General features: G+C 46.4%; 1 pseudogene; it reads left to right on the top strand.

Annotated features, from left to right (window-relative positions):
• The first annotated feature begins 2,651 nt into the window (after positions 1 to 2,651).
• LOC139393735 (high affinity choline transporter 1-like) lies at positions 2,652 to 18,383 on the top strand (annotated as a pseudogene).
• The last annotated feature ends 1,528 nt before the right edge of the window (positions 18,384 to 19,911 follow it).

Genomic DNA, 19,911 nt, shown 5'->3' with positions numbered 1-19,911 from the left:
GGACATTTTGTAAACAATGCTCAGCGCTGCCGGGTGAGACCCCGCCCATCTCTCCCCCACACCCTCGTTCACGCCCCCCTCCCCCACTCCCTCCTACACGCCCCCCACACTCCCTCCTTCACCCCCCCCACTCCCTCCTTCACCTCCCCCCACTCCCTCCTTCATGCCCCCCCCCACTTCCTCCTTCACCCCCCCCCACTCCCTCCTTCATGCCCCCCCACTCCCTCCTTCACCCCCCCACTCCCTCCTTCACCCCCCCCCACTCCCTCCTTCATGACCCCCTCCCACTCCCTCCTTCACCCCCACCCCCACTCCCTCTTTCACGCCCCCCCCACTCCCTCCTTCACCCCCCCCCCACTCCCTCCTTCATGCCCCCCCCCCCCCCCACTCCCTCCTTCACCCCCCCACTCCCTCCTTCATGCCCCCCCCCACTCCCTCCTTCACCCCCCCCCCCACTCCCTCTTTCACGCCCCCCCACACTCCCTCCTTCACCCCCCCACTCCCTCCTTTACGCCCTCCACTCCCTCCTACACCCCCCCCCACTCCCTCCTTCACCCCCCCACTCCCTCCTTCACCCCCCCCACTCCATCCTTCACCCCCCCCCACTCCATCCTTCACCCCCCCACCCCCTCCATGACCAGTCAGCGCCCTCCACTCCATCCTTCACCCCCCCCCACTCCATCCTTCACCCCCCCCCACTCCATCTTTCACCCCCCCCCCACTCCCTCCTTCACGCCCCCACCCCCCCACTCCCTCCTTTACGCCCTCCACTCCCTCCTACACCCCCCCCACTCCCTCCTTCACCCCCCCACTCCCTCCTTCACCCCCCCCCACTCCCTCCTTCACCCCCCCACTCCATCCTTCACCCCCCCCACTCCCTCCTTCACCCCCCCCACTCCCTCCTTCACCCCCCCACTCCATCCTTCACCCCCCCCACTCCCTCCTTCACCCCCCCCACTCCATCCTTCACCCCCCCACTCCATCCTTCACCCCCCCCCCCCACCCCCTCCATGACCAGTCAGCGCCCTCCACTCCATCCTTCACCCCCCCCCACTCCATCCTTCACCCCCCCCCCCCCTCCATGACCAGTCTGACTTCAGAGTAAATAGCTTTTGTATTTGTGTTCTTCCTACATCCTTTCTTTCTTTCTCTCCACTTCCTCTCCTCCTTGTCCCTGTATCAGCTGATCATGGACTGGCTTCCTGTCGTTGAGTTCCTTGTTTATTTATTAGCTGTTTGTTTATTGTAATTGAGCTTGACAGTATGCACGTGGTGAATGTTCCTCAGCGATCAACTATGTTGTCATGTGGTTCTGTTAAGATGTCAGTTCTATTTGTGCAACTCCCCCCTCTGCTTACCCTCCCTCAGCCCCATCCCAACACCCCCCTCTGTTACCCTCCCTCAGCCCCATCCCAACGCCCCCCTCTGCTTACCCTCCCTCAGCCCCATCCCAACACCCCCCTCTGTTACCCTCCCTCAGCCCCATCCCAACGCCCCCCTCTGCCTACCCTCCCTCAGCCCCATCCCAACACCCCCTCTGCTTACCCTCCCTCAGCCCCATCCCAACACCCCCCTCTGTTACCCTCCCTCAGCCCCACCCCAACACCCCCTCTGTTACCCTCCCTCAGCCCCATCCCAACACCCCCCTCTGTTACCCTCCCTCAGCCCCATCCCAACACCCCCCTCTGTTACCCTCCCTCAGCCCCATCCCAACACCACCCTCTGCCTACCCTCCCTCAGCCCCATCCCAACACCCCCCTCTGTTACCCTCCCTCAGCCCCATCCCAACACCCCCCTCTGCTTACCCTCCCTCAGCCCCATCCCAACACCCCCCTCTGCTTACCCTCCCTCAGCCCCATCCCAACACCCCCCTCTGCTTACCCTCCCTCAGCCCCATCCCAACACCCCCCTCTGCCTACCCTCCCTCAGCCCCATCCCAACGCCCCCCTCTGCCTACCCTCCCTCAGCCCCATCCCAACACCCCCCTCTGCCTACCCTCCCTCAGCCCCATCCCAACACCCCCCTCTGTTACCCTCCCTCAGCCCCACCCCAACACCCCCCTCTGTTACCCTCCCTCAGCCCCACCCCCCTGTTGTACAGATTATTGGAAGTGTTCCTATAGTATATCTATGTATCTATATGTATATTCTGAACTTTCCCTTCCTTTCTTTGATCCTGTCTTCTCTGCTGTTTGCATGGTAGTGTACAGCAGGAATGGTCAACTCAGGGTTGGGCTCCATTCCATTTCAACTACAGTCCATTCAGGAAGTACCCTGAAATTACAATTCCAATTATCTTCAATGCTTTTCAACTCTGAATATTTGGAATTGGAATGGACTTTACTTCTGGAATTGACTGTAATTGTAATGGAATTGAGCCCTAACCCCGTCCAGGCCAACCGTCCTCCTGGAGAGCTAGGGATCCTGCAGAGGCTGCAGTAGAGAGGAGGGATGGGCAAGCCTGATGTACATTCACTGTATGTACATCTCCCCCAATGCATGAAACCTTCGTCTTTCTTTGTCCTTTTTCCTTTGTTTACAGATATCTCTCTCTCTCTCTCTCTCTCTCTCTCTCTCTCTCTCTCTCTCTCTCTCTCTCTCTCTCTCTCTCTCTCTCTCTCTCTCTCTCTCTCTCTCTCTCTCTCTCTCTCTCTCTCTCTCTCTCTCTCTCTCTCTCTCTCTCTCTCTCTCATTGAACAATCATTTGCTTCGGTGAGAAGAGGAAGGAGAACAAGGTTAAAATGTCTCTGAACGTTCCGGGCCTGATCGTCATGGCGATCTTCTACTTGCTGATCCTAGGCACGGGGATCTGGGCCTCGATGCGCTCCAAGAAGGTGGAGAGGAAGTGTACCGGGTCGGACGGGATGGAGATCACGCTGCTCGCCGGACGCAACATCAACCTGTTGGTGGGGATCTTCACTCTGACTGGTAAGCAGCCAATCAGATTGGGGCTTGTAGAGACCATGCCCAAACAGAGTGGGGTTTACTGTTACCATAAACCTGACAAGTTTCTTCAATATACTGGTCGGAATCATCACACTGATTGGTGGGATGGAGGGAAAGAGGAAGGGAGGGAAGGAGGGAAGGAGAGAGGGAGGGAAAGAGGGAGGGAGGGAAAGAGGGAGAGAAGGAGGGAAAGAGGGAGGGAGGGAAAGAGGGAGGAAATGAGAGAGGGAAGGAGATTGCAGCATAGAAATAGAAAAGACATGAAGGATCAGTTTATTCTGAGAGCTTTTACACAAATATCAACAACCAATGGGTCAACTGCATATCTGTTTACGAGCACTGGGGCAAGTGTTGAATATCAGATGTCTTTCGACTGCATGCCTACTGGACGCCACTAAACATCTGTTGACAGCTTGTTGATAGTTAGTTGAGCGTCTACAGTGGGACTCTCAGAAGTAGGTGTTGCTGCATTGGTATGTATTGGCCCATGTTTATGTGTGTTTCTCTCTCTCTATCTCGCTCTTTCTCTCTTTCCCTCTTTCCCTCTCTCTCTCTCCCTCCCTCCCTCCCTCTCTTTCCCTCTCCCCCTCCCTCCCTCCCTCCCTCTCTTTCCCTCCCTCCCTCCCTCCCTTCTCCCCCTCTCCCCCTCTCCTCCCTACAGCTACGTGGGTTGGAGGAGGGTTTATCCTGGGTATAGCGGAGGCTGTCTACAACCCTACCCTGGGTCTGGTCTGGGCTCTGATGCCAGTCCCCTACGTACTCACCTTCTTCCTGGGTGAGTCATATGACCTCTAACCTCTAACCCCACGGTCTGATCCTGGTACTAATAGCTGATATGAGCTGTATATACGGAAGAGGGGCCCAATTTTAGACGTACCTTCACCTGATCCACTCTAGCACTAACCCTTCTGTTACCCAGTAACACAGTTATAAACACACCTGTGTGCTATGAGGTCATCTGGAAACGTGCTCAGCAGGCCGAAACAGGATATGTGTTATGAAACAGTAGAGTGAGGTACTAAAGCTAAGGTTCTCTGCCCTTATCGACTGCGGCACTCTGGTCTAAAGTAGTGCACTTTATAGGGAATAGGGCTCTGGTCTAAAGTAGTGCACTATATAGGGAGTAGGGTGTAGTTTGACCAGGGCCCATAGGGGAGTAGGGTGTAGTTTGACCAGGGCCGATAGGATGTCCTTTAGGTGGTGGACCATTCTTGATACACACATATAGTGCACTAATATATAATGTACTACTGTTGACCAGAGCCCTATTCTCTATATAGTGTACTACTGTTGACGAGAGCCCTATTCCCTATATAGTGCACTACTTTAGACCAGAGCCCTATTCCCTATATAGTGCACTACTTTAGACCAGAGCCCTATTCCCTATATAGTGCACTACTTTAGACCAGGGCCCTATTCCCTATATAGTGCACTACTGTTGACCAGGGCCCTATTCCCGATATAGTGCACTACTTTAGACCAGGGCCCTATTCCCTATATAGTGCACTACTTTAGACCAGAGCCCTATTCCCTATATAGTGCACTACTTTAGACCAGAGCCCTATTCCCTATATAGTGCACTACTTTAGACCAGGCCCTATTCCCTATATAGTGCACTACTTTAGACCAGGGACCTATTCCCTATATAGTGCACTACTTTAGACCCGAGCCCTATTCCCTATATAGTGCACTACTTTAGACCAGAGCCCTATTTCCTATATAGTGCACTACTTTAGACCAGAGCCCTATTCCCTATATAGTGCACTACTTTAGACCAGGCCCTATTCCCTATATAGTGCACTACTTTAGACCAGGGCCCTATTCCCTATATAGTGAACTACTTTAGACCAGAGCCCTATTCCCTGTATAGTGCACTACTTTAGACCAGAGCCCTATTCCCTATTTGGTGCACTACTTTAGACCAGAGCCCTATTCCCTATATAGTGCACTACTTTAGACCAGAGCCCTATTCCCTATATAGTGCACTACTTTAGACCAGAGCCCTATTCCATATATAGTGCACTACTTTAGACCAGAGCCCTATTCCCTATATAGTGCACTACTTTAGACCAGAGCCCTATTCCCTATATAGTGCACTACTTTAGACCAGAGCCCTATTCCCCTATGGGTCAGGGAATAGGGTGCCATTTGGACGTGATTTTTGTGTAACTGCATCGCTAGAGCAGAATGGATAAACAATGGATCCAAACAACACCAAGGGGACCATGTTACGTTTCCTGATTTCCAATCAAAGCTACGATTGACAAAACGCTAAACACACACACACACACACACACACACACACACACACACGCACACACACACACACACGAATGAAACAGCTGTCCTGCACGTAACCAACAAAAGAACACAGTCGTAAAGTGAGAGGGAAATGATTTGTCATAGTTATGGGCTATGGGGTGAGTGGTGGGGTGTGTGTGTGTGTGTGTGTGTGTGTGTGTGTGTGTGTGTGTGTGTGTGTGTGTGTGTGTGTGTGTGTGTGTGTGTGTGTGTGTGTGTGTGTGTGTGTTTAGCGTTTTGTCAAGCGTAGCTTTGATTGGAAATCAGGAAACGTAACATGATCCCCTTGGTGTTGTTTGGATCCATTGTTTATCCACTCGGCTGGCAATAACAGAAACAGGTGTTGTGTAATCAGAGGTCACCTGTTTGTTTTCAGTTTCCTATGTTTTATTATCCCTCCTCTCCCTCCCCCTCCGTCCCCTCTTCCTCTCTCTCCCCCCTCCATCCCCCTCTTCCTCTCTCTCCCCCCTCCATCCCTCGCTTCCTCTCTCTCCCCCCTCCATCCCCCTCTTCCTCTCTCTCCCCCCTCCATCCCCCTCCTCCTCTCTCTCCCCCCTCCATCCCCCTCCTCCTCTCTCTCCCCTCTATCCTCCTCCTCCTCTCTCTCCCCCCTCCATACTCCTCTCTCTCCCCCCTCCATCCCCATACTCCTCTCTCTCTTTTCTCTCTTTTCTGACGCAGGTGGTTTTTTCTTCGCCAAGCCAATGAGGGAAAACAAGTACGTGACAATGATGGATCCGTTCCAGATAAAGTATGGCAACGTCCTGAGCAGCCTGCTCATCTTCCCAGCGCTCATTGCAGACGTCCTGTGGGTCGCTAGGACGCTGGTCAGCCTAGGTAACCAACTGATTCAATGTTTTATTGTGGACCAAGAATGACCAACTGATACAACGTTTGAATGTTGCCTAGGTAACCAACTGGTCCTGCAGTACAGTATGTTCTCCAACCCTCGACACACACACACACACACACACACACACACACACACACAATCTCTGAAGGGGCTAAAGAAAATATAAAAAAATAGATACTCCTCGACATCAGTGGTCAAACATTTAAATATACGGGGTGAAGTTCAAGTCAAAGGTCAAGAGCAGAGGTCAAAAGGTCACAGGCAGGCTGAAAAACCTAGTAGTCAGCGATGTGGCGATCTGACACTTTTCTGTTTAAGGACGTAGGTGCGTCTTGGCCAGGCGGGCGGGGCGGGGCGGGGCCGAGCTGGGGGGGGGGGCGGGGCCGAGCTGGGCGGGGCCGAGCTGTGCGGGGCCGAGCTGGGCGGGGCCGAGCTGACCCTGGCCCTGATTGGAGGGAGGTAGACCTGGATTTACTCATGTTTATCTACTTATTGATTGATTCATTATTTTCTCTATTTTTTTATTTTTATATTTGTTGTGCATTATTATTATTATTATTATTATTATTTAATATTCTTTAGTTCCTTAGTTCTTAATAGTTATGATGTAACCTGATGATGGTGATTTATGATGAATCTTCGAGTGAGAGAAGCAACTCAGAGACTCAGTAGGCTTCTTCCGATATGAGCAGTTTTGCTTTCTTCGGTTCTAAAAAATATACATTTTTGGCAGGCCTGTTGCTTGACCATTGCTCTTTGGTTGCTTCAAGGTTTGAAACAGACCCTGCCCTGCTTAGGTCGAGGCTAGAACCCATTGCTGATCTAAACTGAACAAAATGCCATCAATGGACAGACAGTATGTACAGTTGAAGTCGGGAGTTTACATACACTTAGGTTGGAGTCATTAAAACTAGTTTACATACACTTAGGTTGGAGTCATTAAAACTAGTTTACCTACACTTAGACTGGAGTCATTAAAACTAGTTTACATACACTTAGACTGGAGTCATTAAAACTAGTTTACCTACACTTAGACTGGAGTCATTAAAACTAGTTTACCTACACTTAGACTGGAGTCATTAAAACTAGTTTACATACACTTAGACTGGAGTCATTAAAACTAGTTTACATACACTTAGACTGGAGTCATTAAAACTAGTTTACATACACTTAGACTGGAGTCATTAAAACTAGTTTACATACACTTAGGTTGGAGTCATTAAAACTAGTTTACCTACACTTAGACTGGAGTCATTAAAACTAGTTTACATACACTTAGACTGGAGTCATTAAAACTAGTTTACCTACACTTAGACTGGAGTCATTAAAATTAGTTTACATACACTTAGACTGGAGTCATTAAAACTAATTTACATACACTTAGACTGGAGTCATTAAAACTAGTTTACCTACACTTAGACTGGAGTCATTAAAACTAGTTTACATAAACTTAGACTGGAGTCATTAACACTAGTTTACATACACTTAGACTGTAGTCATTAAGACTAGTTTACCTACACTTAGACTGGAGTCATTAAAACTAGTTTACATACACTTAGACTGGAGTCATTAAAACTAGTTTACCTACACTTAGACTGGAGTCATTAAAACTAGTTTACCTACACTTAGAATGGAGTCATTAAAACTAGTTTACATACACTTAGACTGGAGTCATTAAAACTAGTTTACCTACACTTAGACTGGAGTCATTAAAACTAGTTTACATACACTTAGACTGGAGTCATTAAAACTAGTTTACATACACTTAGACTGGAGTCATTAAAACTAGTTTACATACACTTAGACTGGAGTCATTAAAACTAGTTTACATACACTTAGACTGGAGTCATTAAAACTAGTTTACATACACTTAGACTGGAGTCATTAAAACTAGTTTACATACACTTAGACTGGAGTCATTAAAACTAGTTTACATACACTTAGACTGGAGTCATTAAAACTAGTTTACCTACACTTAGACTGGAGTCATTAAAACTAGTTTACATACACTTAGACTGGAGTCATTAAAACTAGTTTACCTACACTTAGACTGGAGTCATTAAAACTAGTTTACATACACTTAGACTGGAGTCATTAAAACTAGTTTACATACACTTAGACTGGAGTCATTAAAACTAGTTTACATACACTTAGACTGGAGTCATTAAAACTAGTTTACATACACTTAGACTGGAGTCATTAAAACTAGTTTACATACACTTAGACTGGAGTCATTAAAACTAGTTTACCTACACTTAGACTGGAGTCATTAAAACTAGTTTACATACACTTAGGTTGGAGTCATTAAAACTAGTTTACATACACTTAGACTGGAGTCATTAAAACTAGTTTACCTACACTTAGACTGGAGTCATTAAAACTAGTTTACATACACTTAGACCGGAGTCATTAAAACTAGTTTACCTACACTTAGACTGGAGTCATTAAAACTAGTTTACATACACTTAGACTGGAGTCATTAAAACTAGTTTACATACACTTAGACTGGAGTCATTAAAACTAGTTTACATACACTTAGACTGGAGTCATTAAAACTAGTTTACATACACTTAGACTGGAGTCATTAAACCTAGTTTACATACACTTAGACTGGAGTCATTAAAACTAGTTTACCTACACTTAGACTGGAGTCATTAAAACGAGTTTACCTACACTTAGACTGGAGTCATTAAAACTAGTTTACCTACACTTAGACTGGAGTCATTAAAACTAGTTTTTCAACCACTCCACAAATATCTTGTTAATAAACTATAGTTTTGGCAAGTCGGTTAGGACATCTACTTTGTGCATGACACAAGTCATTTTTACAACAATTGTTTACAGACAGATTATTTAACTTATAATTCACTGTATCACAATTCCTGTGGGTCAGAAATTTACATACACTAAGTGGACTGTGCCTTTAAACAGCTTGGAAAAATCCAGAAAATGTTGTCATGGCTTTAGAAGCTTCTGATAGGCTAATTGACATTGTTTGAGTATATTGGAGGTGTACCTGTGGATGTATTTCAAGGCCTACCTTCAAACTCCGTGCCTCTGATTGCCATCATAGGAAAAATCAAAAGAAATCAGCCAAGACATCAGGAAAGAAACTGTAGACCTCCACGAGTCTGGTTCATCCTTGGGAGCAATTTCCAAACGCCTGAAGGTACCACGTTCATCTGTACAAACAATAGTACGCAAGTATAAACACCATGGGACCACGAAAAGTGCAAATCAGTCCCAGAACAACAGCAAATGACCTTGGAGAGATGCTGGAGGAAACGGGTACAAAAGTATCTACATCCACAGTTAAACGAGTCCTATATCGACATAACCTGAAAGGCTGCCCAGCAAGGAAGAAGACACTGCTCCAAAACCTCAATAAAAAGCCAGACTACGTTTTGCAACTACACATAGGGACAAAGATCGGACATTTGGAGAAATGTCCTCTGCTATGATGAAACTGTTTGGCCATAATGACCATTGATATGTTTGGAGGAAAAAGGGTGGAGGCTTGCAAGCCGAAGAACACCATCCCAACCGTGAAGCACGGGGGTGGCAGCATCATGTTGTGGGGGTGGCAGCATCATGTTGTGGGGGTGGCAGCATCATGTTGTGGGGGTGCTTTGCTGCAGGAGATGGTATCATGAGGGAGGAAAATGATATATATTGAAGCAACATCTCAAGACATCAGTCAGGAATTTAAAGCTTGGTCGCAAATGGGTCTTCCAAATGGACAACGACCCCAAGCATGCTTCCAAAGTTGTGGCAAAATGGCTTAAGGACAACAAAGTCAAGGTATTGGAGTGGCCATCTCAAAGCCCTGAGCAAGGAGGCCTACAAACCTAACTCAGTTACACCAGCTCTGTCAGGAGGAATGGGCCAAAATTCACCCAACTTATTGTAGGAAGCTTGTGGAAGGCTACCTGAAACGTTTGACCCAAGTTAAACAATTTAAAGGTAATGCTACCAAATACTAATTGAATGTATGTAAACATCTGACCCACTGGGAATGTGATGACAGAAATCAAAGCTGAAATAAATAATTTTCTCTACTATTATTCTGACATTTCACATTCTTAAAATAAAGTGGTGATCCTAACTGACCTAAGACAGGGAGTCTTAACAAGGATTAAATGTCCGGAATTATGACAAACTGAGTTTAAATGTATTTGGCTAAGGTGTATGTAACAACTGTATGTATATAAAAAAGTTACATTTAGAATATGTACTGTTAATAGTATATAGCAATAGAAAAGTATTATAGTGTACTTGACCAGGATCACCACTGTTTCTATGATATTACTTTAATATTTGCAATACATTTATGCAGTATTAGAACCAGCATTTAGTCCCCAGAAGGAGAAGCAGAGTGGTTCATCTATACAGCAGTAGGTTATCAGCTAATTGATAACGGTCTGTGAACATTCTATTGTTGATGATGCTCAGTGTTCTGAGTGTTCCGTAGCTCAGTGTTCCGTAGCTCAGTGTTCCGCAGCTCAGTGTTCCGCAGCTCAGTGTTCTGAGTGTTCCGTAGCTCAGTGTTCCGTAGCTCAGTGTTCCGTTGCCCTCCCTGTGTGCTGCAGGTGGCACTATGAGTGTGATTCTGGACCTGCACTATGTCTACTCCATCTGTATCAGCTCTGTGGTGGCCATCATCTACACTCTACTGGGAGGACTCTACTCTGTAGCCTACACCGATGTCATCCAGCTCATCCTCATCTTCCTCAGTCTGGTGAGTGACAGGCGGCCATTTTGAATCGAATCCAACTTTATTTGAAAGGAAATGCCAATATACTTAAAGGCCCAGTGCATTCAAATCGAGATTTTCTGGTGTTTTATATATATTTCCACACTAGGCTAGAATAATACCGTGAAATTGTGAAAATTATGATAATGCCATTTTAGTGTAAGAGCCGACTGAAGTTTCTGCTAGTTGTTCTAGGATGGAGTTTTGGCCTGCCTGGTGACATCACCAAGCGGGAAATGAGTTAATAGACCAATAAGAAAGAGTTCCAAACCTCTCGGACAATAACAGACCACTTCCAGACAGTAGATCAATTCTTGGTTAAGAAGTGATTTTTGTTTCTTTTTTTTTACCATTTTCATTGAAAACAATTACAGCACTTAATTATTCGATATTGAGATTTAAAAAAAGAAACAGCCTCATTGGACCAATGTGTACCCTTGCATCACCCCCCCCCTCTCCCCTCACCTCTACTCTCCTCTCACAGTGGATCTGTGTGCCATTTATGATGACCAACCCAAACTCCATGGACATCACTCTGACCGCATTCAACGAGACGTTCCAGGCCCCCTGGGTCGGCAAGCTGGAGCTTAGAGACGCGGGGAAGTGGATTGACGACTTCATGGTCCTGGTGAGTGACCGAAAACACACGCACAGACGTAGGTACACACACACACACACACACAGACGTAGGTACACACACACACACACACAGACGTAGGTACACACACTAACTTGCCGTCGATGTTGATGATGACACTGCTCCCAATTGTGGTTGTTGATGAGGTTGCGTTTGTGCCGTTGCATGTGGCTGTGCGAGAACCACATGGTTTTATATACATGAGGGGCAGGTGAATTCTCCACTAGAGAGCCCCTGCTCCACCATGGTATAGCTGTGCCATTCCATTCTCCTCTAGAGAGCCCCTGCTGCACCATGGTATAGCTGTGCCATTCCATTCTCCACTAGAGAGCCCCTGCTGCACCATGGTATAGCTGTGCCATTCCATTCTCCTCTAGAGAGCCCCTGCTCCACCATGGTATAGCCGTGCCATTACATTCTCCTCTCTGGGAGCCCCTGCTCCACCATGGTATAGCTGTGCCATTCCATTCTCCTCTAGAGAGCCCCTGCTCCACCATGGTATAGCTGTGCCATTCCATTCTCCTCTAGAGAGCCTCTGCTCCACCATGGTATAGCCGTGCCATTACATTCTCCTCTAGAGAGCCTCTGCTCCACCATGGTATAGCCGTGCCATTACATTCTCCTCTAGAGAGCCTCTGCTCCACCATGGTATAGCCGTGCCATTACATTCTCCTCTAGAGAGCCTCTGCTCCACCATGGTATAGCAGTGCCATTACATTCTCCTCTCTGGGATCCTCTGGCTCCGTCTTCGTGCATTTTCACTGCTGCACTGTGTTGTCTTTGACTTGACCTCTATCTACCTCTTCTCCCTCTCAGAAAAAAAACCCACAAAACTAATTTGACCTTTCCCTTCTTCCTTTCTTTTAGCATTTCTTTCCCTTTTTTTCCAGATATTCTCGATATCGCACAGGGTCTGTTTTTATCCTCTCTGTTCTCAGAGAAGATCTCTGTCTTTCTGCTGTACTTCAAATCATGTTGCCACCTTACGGATGTCCCCGACTGTCCTTAATAAATAATAATGTTGCCACCTTACGGATGTCCCCGACTGTCCTTAATAAATAATAATGTTGCCACCTTACGGATGTCCCTGACTGTCCTTATTAAATAATCATGTTGACACCTTACGGATGTCCCTGACTGTCCTTATTAAATAATCATGTTGGCACCTTACGGATGTCCCTGACTGTCCTTATTAAATAATCATGTTGGCACCTTACGGATGTCCCTGACTGTCCTTAATAAATAGTCATGTTGGCACCTTACGGATGTCCCTGACTGTCCTTAATAAATAATCATGTTGGCTCCTTACGGATGTCCCCGACTGTCCTTAATAAATAATAATGTTGCCACCTTACGGATGTCCCTGACTGTCCTTATTAAATAATCATGTTGGCACCTTACGGATGTCCCTGACTGTCCTTAATAAATAATAATGTTGCCACCTTACGGATGTCCCTGACTGTCCTTAATAAATAATCATGTTGCCACCTTAAGGATGTCCCTGACTGTCCTTAATAAATAATAATGTTGCCACCTTACGGATGTCCCTGACTGTCCTTAATAAATAATCATGTTGCCACCTTACGGATGTCCCTGACTGTCCTTAATAAATAATAATGTTGTCACCTTACGGATGTCCCTGACTGTCCTTATTAAATAATCATGTTGCCACCTTACGGATGTCCCTGACTGTCCTTATTAAATAATCATGTTGTCACCTTACGGATGTCCCTGACTGTCCTTAATAAATAATCATGTTGTCACCTTACGGATGTCCCCGACTGTCCTTAATAAATAATCATGTTGCCACCTTACGGATGTCCCTGACTGTCCTTAATAAATAGTCATGTTGCCACCTTACGGATGTCCCTGACTGTCCTTAATAAATAATAATGTTGTCACCTTACGGATGTCCCCTGACTGTCCTTAATAAATAATAATGTTGCCACCTTACGGATGTCCCCGACTGTCCTTAATAAATAATAATGTTGCCACCTTACGGATGTCCCTGACTGTCCTTAATAAATAATCATGTTGCCACCTTACGGATGTCCCTGACTGTCCTTAATAAATAATAATGTTGTCACCTTACTGATGTCCCTGACTGTCCTTATTAAATAATCATGTTGCCACCTTACGGATGTCCCTGACTGTCCTTATTAAATAATCATGTTGTCACCTTACGGATGTCCCTGACTGTCCTTAATAAATAATCATGTTGTCACCTTACGGATGTCCCCGACTGTCCTTAATAAATAATCATGTTGCCACCTTACGGATGTCCCCGACTGTCCTTAATAAATAATAATGTTGCCACCTTACGGATGTCCCCGACTGTCCTTAATAAATAATAATGTTGCCACCTTACGGATGTCCCTGACTGTCCTTAATAAATAGTCATGTTGCCACCTTACGGATGTCCCCGACTGTCCTTAACAAATCTACAAATAATCATGTACGTGTTTAATGTAGATTATCACAGCAGATGTGTTTTTCAAATCGATGTAAAGAAATACCATTGGAGTAACAATCAAGTGTCATAACCAAAACCAATCACATTGTTTAGATTGTGACCATTTTAGTTTTGATAATTTAAACTTATTTTGGACTTTAAATGATTCCCCATAGCTAAGATATGACTAGCAGCTATATTTTGGACTGATATACATCCCTAAAAAACATATTTTTAGTCCCAAAACCATTAGAAACATATATCTTCAGTATTGATACTTCTTAAAAAATACGGAAGATTTATTAACTTGTTCACAAATGTTCTTTGAAATGTTGGCAGACTCACCATGTGGCCGCGATGCAGAGGAATGCAATCCCACTTCCTGATTACAATCGTAGGGGTGTGGCCAATTAAGGCGCATTCATTCTACAGTCTTTTAATGTGTATGTGCCGGGAGTGTCATCAAAACCGGGAACAACATTCAGATCAGCATGTTTCCATTTAATAACAGAACAACTCAAGATGTTATATTGAAGTCCTAGTGTTGAAGAATTACAAAAGTCATTATGCGCCAGGGTAGCCTAGTGGTTAGAGCGTTGGACTAACAACCGGAAGGTTGCAAGTTCAAATCCCAGAGCTGACAAGATTGAAAAATCTGTCGTTCCTAGGCCATCATTGAAAATAAGAATTAGTTCTTAACTAACTTGCCTGGTTAAATAAAGATTAAATAACATTTTAAAAAGCCAGGGTGGGAGACCGCCACATCTCAATATAAATACAGTAAATAAACTATGGTTTTTCACTATATTGATTCAACAATACGTCTGTTATTGCCTTGGAATGGACTAGAACATATCATGGTGTAAAGAAATGTCCTAAATGTGTTTATTTTTGTAAATAGTTGTATTTTTGTTTCTCCTGGTGCCCCACCACATTAAAATGATATATTCACTATATTCTCTAAATGACAAAACAGACACCTTGATGAAGGCGTAGGACAATGCACATTGGTGTAATTTAATAATGGCCTCATTAAAGGCTTTTTAAAATGTCAAACCCACACGGGTGGCTGGACGTGGATTTGTTTATGCCACTTAGCACCTGTTAGTGATGACATGTTGTGTTCTCAGGCTCTGGGAGGCCTGGCCTATCAGGCCTTCTACCAGAGGATCCTATCAGCGTCGTCCTACACCCAGGCTCAGGTCACCTGCTTCGCCTCCTCAGCTTTCTGCCTGGTGCTGGGCGTCCCGTCTGTCTTGGTTGGGGGCTGTCGCTGCATCCACAGGTAACACACACACGCACACGCCACGCGCCACACACCACACACGCGCGCCACACACCACACACCACACACACGCGCCACACACCACACACGCGCGCCACACACCACACACCACACACACGCGCCACACACCACACACACACACACGCCACACACCACACACAACACACACACACAACACACACACACAACACACACCACACACACAACACACACCACACACAGCACACACAACACACACACACACACACACACACCGTAGTGAGGGTATGTGACAGAACAGTACAACTCCACAGGAAGTGTCTGTTTGTTAGAGGTTATGCAACAAGCACAAAATTGCCACACAGCAGCCAGTTGTTGCACTAGAAAAGGGTCCGTGAGGGTTTGTGAACCTAAAATAAAAATATTATTTCACAAACTGGACCAATGACTAATGTTTATTTATGTGTTGTTCAGACTGGAACCTGACTAGCTATGGTTCTCCAACCCCATACGAGCGTGGCCAGGCCGGGTCCATCCTCCCCATCGCCCTGCAGTACCTCACCCCCTCCTACGTCTCCGTCATCGGCATCGGGGACGTCACAAAACCCATCAGTGGATTTTTTTTATTTTTATGACGTTATTGTGACGTTAGAAAGTCATCCTAAAAGGGCTCTTAAAATGTCACAAACACCAACAAGTCGTCTTAAAACATCACAGAACCACCGAAACGTCCCCAAATGACCAAACTCAGACAAACATCAACACCACTAGCATACATTGAGACAGAAAACAGACTGTTGGCAAAACAACCGCAATCCTGTTGTAGCAAGCACTTCTATTTTGACACGCTCACTTGTATGAAAACACGCGCACACGCACACGTCTCCATTTGGCCCTCCTGCTGTTCTAGGAGACAGAGGATTTCATATTTTTTGAATTCAACTGTTTCTTGGGAAACATGTTTTTCGTTCCTGTTTTTCTCTGTTGGGGGTCTGAAAACGAGGGCTTTTGATTGGTTAAGAGCATTATGTATAGACAACCTTGTGTTGTGTGGGCAGCTGCATGATATTTACAGCCAATCACAAAATTACATATTATCCACACACATACCTACTGCCAGATTATCATACCACTATATTACACACACATGCCTACTGCTGGCTTCGAGAAGTAATGGGGCCTAGTGACTGACTGACAGACAGACAGACAGACAGACACGCTAGGAGCAGTGAGTTGAATCCTAAGGACAACATGTTGACCAGACAGCATCATCCTCTTTCTGACCAGACAGCATCATCCTCTTTCTGTCCAGACAGCATCATTGTCTTTCTGACCAGACAGCATCATCCTCTTTCTGACCAGACAGCATCATCCTCTTTCTGACCAGACAGCATCATCCTCTTTCTGACCAGACAGCATCATTCTCTTTCTGACCAGACAGCATCGTCCTCTTTCTGACCAGACAGCATTGTCCTCTTTCTGTCCAGACAGCATCGTCCTCTTTCTGACCAGACTGCATCATCCTCTTTCTGACCAGACAGCATCATCCTCTTTCTGACCAGACAGCATCATCCTCTTTCTGACCAGACAGCATCATTCTCTTTCTGACCAGACAGCATCATCCTCGTTCTGACCAGACAGCATCATCCTCATTCTGACCAGACAGCATCGTCCTCTTTCTGACCAGACAGCATCATCCTCGTTCTGACCAGACAGCATCATCCTCGTTCTGACCAGACAGCATCATCCTCTTTCTGACCAGACAGCATCATCCTCTTTCTGACCAGACAGCATCATCCTCGTTCTGACCAGACAGCATCATCCTCGTTCTGACCAGACAGCATCATCCTCGTTCTGACCAGACAGCATCATCCTCGTTCCGACTAGACAGCATCATCCTCGTTCTGACCAGACAGCATCATCCGCTTCCTGTATTGTGTTTCTCCTAACCACTGTGCCTCCATTTTGGATCTGTCCCGACCACTGTGGCTCCATCTTGGATCTGTCCTGACCACTGTGGCTCCATCTTGGATCTGTCCTGACCACTGTGGCTCCATCTTGGATCTGTCTTGATCTGTGCTGACTACTGTGTCTCCATTTTGGATCTGGCCTGACCACTGTGCCTCCATCTTGGATCTGTCTTGGTCTGTGCTGACCACTGTGCCTCCATCCTGTATCTGTCTTGATCTGTGCTGACCACTGTGCCTCCATCTTGTGTCTATCTCTCCTCCAGGCCTCAGACAGGGAGATGCAGTGGGTGATCCGTACCTCGGTGGTGGTGTGTGGCCTGGCGGGGACGGCCCTGACCTTCCTGGATAACAGTGTCCTGGTTTTCTGGCTGGTGGGCGTCGACATGTCATACACAATCATGTTCCCACAGCTTGTCTGTGTCCTCTTCTTCAAGGTAGGGCTGGATGAGTGGGTGAGCATCACAGGAGGCTGCTGAGGGGAGAACGGCTCATAATAATGGCCCAATCGGAGCAAATGGACTTGCATCAAACACCTGTAATCCGTGTGTTTGATACCATTCCACCTATTCCGCTCCAGCCATTACCACCAGCACGTCCTCCCCAATTATAGTGCCACCAGCCTCCTGTGGTGGATGTATGTAGAGATTATTTGTGAATTCTGCATGTCGTGATATCCATCTACAGTATCTATTCATCTATCTAGTGATTGGTTCATTCATTCCGCTAGGTGTCCAACGGCTACGGTGCCAGTGTGGGGTATCTCCTAGCGTTGGTCCTCCGTATCCTGAGTGGGGAACCCCTCATCAACCTTCCCCCTGTCATCCACTTCCCTGGGTTCAGGAAGGACGCGGAGGGCGTGATGACCCAGTTCTTCCCGTTCCGTACCACCATCATGCTGACGTCTCTCTGCTCCATCCTCGTCGCCTCCGGCGTCACCTCCGTCATCTTCAACAAGGGCCTGCTGTCGGAGAGATGGGACGTGTTTCAGATCAAGAGGTCGCAGGCCAAAGTGACAGCGCTGACCAGGCTGAAGAAAGAAGAGAGTAAAAAGGCCAAGGAGGCCAAGGAGGCCAAGGAGGCGGTGGTGAACAAGCAGCTTCTGGACACCAGCTGCTGAACAGAGGGGGGCGATGGAAACTGAGGACGGCCATGGGTGGATGAGTGGGTGAGCATCACAGGAGGCTGCTGAGGACGGCCATGGGTGGATGAGAGGGTGAGCATCACAGGAGGCTGCTGATGGGCCAGGTGTGGATGAGTGGGTGAGCATCACAGGAGGCTGCTGAGGACGGCCATGGGTGGATGAGTGGGTGAGCATCACAGGAGGCTGCTGAGGGGCCATGTTGAGGCAAAGGGTTTTGTTTGGTCGGGCGGACATTTTGTGTTTCTGCTGAGGACTCTAAGGATTTTGGAGACGGGAGGATGGTCGAAAAACATGCAACAACAACAACAACAACAACAACATCAGAAAGAACACCCATTATGACATCATAAAGCATTGTGTTGCTGGTAAAAAAAATGGCCAGACACTCGGCAGTTTCCAGTGACCCGGGCTAGTTACACAAAAGCAATGTGGCGAAGACCAACGGCAGCTCTGGGAGAGACGTTCCAATGAACGACTTTTCATTTTCCACAAGGGGTGGAGTTTTATTTTGTCTGACTTTCTTTATTGCGACAAATGATCGAAACTGTGTTTTTTTTTCAAATCAACGATGATTGCCGAATGACTTATAAAAGGTACACACGGGGCACGTGATGTCATCACACAACTATAAAGCAGTTCATACCCTACGGTTCATTCTAAATGCCTACTGCTTGCTAAAACTATTTTTTAAACGACAACGTTTTTTATGTTCATTTGCAGGGAAAGGGATTGTCTTGACTTTCAAGAATGCCTGAATTGCCCTCGCTTTGCTTTTCTGATTGGCTGAATGCAAGTTTCACCATCCAATTATTACAGATCTACAGGAGTGGACGTTTCACCGTGGCAACAACTAGGCACATGAGAATGATTAAAATGTGGCAACTATTAGTCCATTCTCACGCAAAATGTGTTGTTGTAGGTGTGACCTCACTACGTCCAGTTGTTATCAACACAAGGTGTGACCTCACTACGTCCAGTTGTTATCAACACAAGGTGTGACCTCACTACGTCCAGTTGTTATCAACACAAGGTGTGACCTCACTACGTCCAGTTGTTATCAACACAAGGTGTGACCTCACTACGTCCAGTTGTTATCAACACAAGGTGTGACCTCACTACGTCCAGTTGTTATCAACACAAGGTGTGACCTCACTACGTCCAGTTGTTATCAACACAAGGTGTGACCTCACTACGTCCAGTTGTTATCAACACAAGGTGTGACCTCACTACGTCCAGTTGTTATCAACACAAGGTGTGACCTCACTACGTCCAGTTGTTATCAACACAAGGTGTGACCTCACTACGTCCAGTTGTTATCAACACAAGGTGTGACCTCACTACGTCCAGTTGTTATCAACACAAGGTGTGACCTCACTACGTCCAGTTGTTATCAACACAAGGTGTGACCTCACTACGTCCAGTTGTTATCAACACAAGACATTTGAATGGAAACACACCTGTCTGTCTTCTAGTCCAACTTTCTAAATCTCGATAAAAGTTCAAGGACATTTGTATTTTTTTTTGTGTTTGTTTATGTTTTGTGGGTCAGTTTTGACACTGTGATTTGGGGGGTGAAGGGTAGAGACTGTGAAACA

This window comes from Oncorhynchus clarkii, unplaced genomic scaffold (genome assembly GCF_045791955.1).
Source record: "Oncorhynchus clarkii lewisi isolate Uvic-CL-2024 unplaced genomic scaffold, UVic_Ocla_1.0 unplaced_contig_5668_pilon_pilon, whole genome shotgun sequence".
NCBI classification, from domain to species: domain Eukaryota; kingdom Metazoa; phylum Chordata; class Actinopteri; order Salmoniformes; family Salmonidae; genus Oncorhynchus; species Oncorhynchus clarkii.
Note: the sequence above shows the minus strand (reverse complement) of the source record. Positions and strands in the feature narration are given on the sequence as shown.